Source organism: Tupaia chinensis, unplaced genomic scaffold (assembly GCF_000334495.1).
Source record: "Tupaia chinensis unplaced genomic scaffold, TupChi_1.0 Scaffold142100_1, whole genome shotgun sequence".
Taxonomy (NCBI): Eukaryota; Metazoa; Chordata; class Mammalia; order Scandentia; family Tupaiidae; genus Tupaia; species Tupaia belangeri.
The window spans coordinates 414,960-419,017 of record NW_006201951.1 but is presented as its reverse complement, the minus strand read 5'-3'; positions in this window follow the sequence as shown (position 1 = coordinate 419,017).

Sequence of the window (4,058 nt, the reverse complement as noted above, 5' to 3'; positions counted from 1 at the left end):
CACAGTTGGAACCGTCTGCCCCAGAGGAAACTGCTGGGTTGGCTGCCTGGCTTGACAGGTGCTGCTCCTGGCTCCCCACCCACGCTCTGCTTATGGGCCTGTCATCTGGGGCCCGAGAGCAACATGGAAAGCCAGGGTGCAGTGGAGGGTCTCAGAGCCCGGCTGCCGTCATCAGCATGTTCAGGGAGGTTCAGGTTCAGATCCCCACTCTGCCATAGGGTGAAGGGGAGCCTGGCTCAGTGCTTCAGTGTCGTCCACAAAAGCAGCTCGTGAAACGGGCCAGGGCAAGTGCCCCTCAGCAGTAGCACGGCGGTCTGCCTCTGTACAGTCCAGATGTGGCAGACACAGGCCTGGTGGCACGGCCGTCACTCTCAGGCTGTGGCTCCCACCCCTGGGCACAGAGGGCCTTCCCAGTCGCCACTGGCCAGCCTCCTGTCAGAGACACGTGGGCAGTGGGCACCATCAGCCATCCTTGGATGTTGGAGATGGGACTTGGCTATGTGCTGTGTGGGAAAGGGGAGGGTAAATGCTGGCCAAGGGCAGAGTCTTGGGATGCCCGTCAGAAGCGATGTGGCCTGGGGGAAAGCAGACAGGAAGGCAGCCTCTCCCACGCCAGCTCACTTGCTGGAAACGTAGGCCTGTTCTGCCCCTCAGCAACTGGCTCAGCACCTGGCATCAGTGCGTGGTGGCCACACGGGGAGGGCCCGGCTAGCCTGTAAGGGCTGCTTTACAGATCGACCTGCCTGGTAAAGAATTTTTCTTCTCTTTTTCTTAAGAGAAAGTTTTGCTATAAGACGCATGATCTCGCTGGAGAGGTAGGAGACAAAGTGAGGAATCCCCCCCAGGGGGATGGCCACACTGCAACCCCTTCTCTCAGGATCTTGGGCAGCCATACGCACATACCTGGCATGAGTTTTAAGTCACCAGGACCAGGGCTCAAGCTGTGGTGGACCACGTGGGAGTCTAGCAACATAACCAACCTGCTGGTCCCAAGGATTTTTCTTTTGAAGAGGTTTTTGCTATAGGGTGTGTGCACTTGCCAGAAAGACAGAGAGAGACATAGAGACAGAAGGCGAGAAATCACCCCGCAGTGGGGGATGGCCACGCCGCAATCCCTTCTCCATTCTCCTCTCGGGATCTTGGGCATGCACACGCACATGCCCAGCATGAGTTTAACCAGGACTCGAACCGCGGTCAACTACGTGGGAGTCCAGCGACATAGCCATTACGCTAACTGCTGGTCCCAGGATTTTTCTTAAGAATTATTATTGGGTTAGCAGGTGGTGTAGTGAAGGGTGCTGGACTCCCACATGGTCAACCACGGTTCAAGTCTTGGACCTGTTAACTTCCTTTCTTACTTTCTCTCAGGTCAAATTTGGATACGATAATAACAAAGTTAAAATAATTCTTTTATTTATGTTTTTTAGAGTTTTTTTTTTTTTTTTTTGCTATAGGGCACGTGCGCTCGCCAGACATAGGCAGAGAGATAGAAAGTGAGAAATCACCCCCCAGGGAGAATGGCCATGCCACAATCCCTTCTCCATTCTCCTCTCGGGATCTTGGGCACAAGCACGCCCACACACACACACCTGATGTGAGTTTTAAAGCCACTGGGTCTGGGACATGAACCATGGTCGATTACGTGGCAGTCCAGTGACATAGCCATTATTGCTAACTGCTGGTCCCGAAGTTAAAATAATCCTTAAAAGAATTATTACTGGGGCTGGCAGGTGGTGTGGTGGTTAAAGGTGCTAGACACCCACATGACCAACTGCAGTTCGAGTCCTGGACCTGGAAGCTTGCTTTTTCACTTTCTCTCTCCCCTCTGGTCAAATCAAACCAAATAAATAAAGTTAAATAAAATAATTATTTTTTCTTTTTCTTTTTTTGGAGAGGTTTTTGCTATAGGGTGCATGTGCTCGCCAGAGAGACAGAAAGCGAGAAATCACCCCCCGGGGGGGTTGGCCACGCTGTAATCCCTTCTCCTCCATTCTCCTCTTGGGATCTTGGGCACGCATGCACACGCGCCCAGCGTGAGTTTAAGCCACCAGATCCGGGACTCAAACCGCGGTAGACTACATGGGAGTCCAGTGACGTGGACCATTATGCTAACTGCTGGTCCCAATAAAATAATCCTTAAAAAAGTAAAAAGCCGTTTCTCCGTAGAACTTAAAATATTTATTATTGTTTTTAAAGAATTTTTGGGCCAGCAGGTAGTGTGGTGGTTAAGAACGCTGGATTCCCACATGGCCAACTGGTTTGAGTCCCAGACCTGGTGGCTTGCTTTCTTACTTTCCCTCTCTCTCGCTCTGTCCTTCTCTGGTCAAACAAACAAATAACGTTAAATAAAATAATTGTTAAAATAATACGATTCAATTTTATTTGATATTATGATGATTTTAATTTGCTATAGGACACATGTGCTCACCAGAGAAAGAGGGAGAGAGAAAGCAGGGCACCAGGTCTGGGAGTCCAGCAATGCAGTCATTATGACATCTGCTGGTCCCATGTTACTTTTTAAAAAAATTATTATTTTTTAATATGACCAGAGAGACATGAGGGTGGAGAGGAAAGAGAGGGAAAGTGAGAAAGCAAGTCACAGGTCCAGGACTCAGAGTGCGGCCTGCTGTGTGGGAATCCAAACTTCAACCACACTACCTGCTGGCCCCTTATTATCTTACTTATTTTTCATCTTTTTCATACTTTTTTTACAAACCTTGTGTCGAGGGCTGACTCTCAATAAATCGCAGGGAGGGAGCTGCTCTGCTTTGTACGAAGCCCCACCCCGACCCAGAAGCAGGTCTAATAAAGGTACAGCACCAGGTTTCCCCAGGAACCTGTGTCTGTGACGGGCCGCGTCCTGGCTCCCAGGACCAAGGGCTCTCCGCACTGGACCCCGATGGCCGACATGCAGGCCCAGCGGTGGGGACCGGCCATCCGAGGCTCCATGGCCCTGCCATGTCTTTCTGCCTGGGCAGGATTCTGACTTAGAGGCTTTCAGTCATATTTTATTTATTCATCCATTTATTTTAATTTGATGAAAGAGAAAGTGAGAAAGCAAGCCACCAGGTCCAGGACTTGAACCTTGACTGGCCACGTGGGAGTGTCCCAGCACCCCACCTACCATGCCACCTGCTGGTCCCATATTTTATTTATTTTTAATTTGACCAGAGAGGGACAGAGTAAGAGAAAGTGAGGAAAGCAAGCTGCCAGGTCTAGGACTTGAACCTTGGTCATCCATGAGGGAGTCTGGTGCCCTTAAGCACTATGCCACCTGTTGCCCTGGCCCCTTAAAGAATTTTTTTTGCCTTATGGTATGTGGACTCACCAGGGAGCCAGAGAAGAAGTGAGCAATCACCCCAGGGCAGACAGTCCAGTAATCCCTTCTGCAGTCTTCTCCTGGAATCCTGGGCAAATGGGCACTTGTGCTGGTGTGACTTTTTAAGTCACTGGGTCTGGGACTTGAGCTGTGCTTATCCATGCAATGTAACTGCTATACCATGGCTGGCCCCGTCATTTTAAAATTTGACAAGATAGAGAGAAAAAGGCCACCAGGTCCAGGACTTGAACTGTGGTCAGCCATATAGGAGTCCAGTGCCTTAACCACCATTGCACTTGCCGGCCTACCTGGTAAAGAGCTTTCCTCCACATTGCCAGGTCTGCTTATTCATTGAACAAATACACATTTCTGTCCTCTGTATGCTGGGGCATGTTCCAGGCACTAGGGCACAATGGGTTTCCATTCCACTGGAGACAGCATGCCAGCCCAGGGTGGTGGACAGTGCCATGGGGCACAAGGAAGCCGGGGATGCCAGTATTTATTTATTTTTTTTAATAAATTAATTATTTTTTAGAGGTTTTTCACTATAGGGCGCGTGCGCTCGCCAGACAGAGATAGAGATACAGAAAGCGAGAAATCACCCCCCAGGGGGGATGGTTACGCCTCAATCCCTTCTCCATTCTCCTCTCCGGATCTTGGGCACGCACACACACGCGCCTGGCATGGGTTTTAAGCCACCGGGTCCGGGACTCGAACTGCGGTTGACTACATGGGAGTC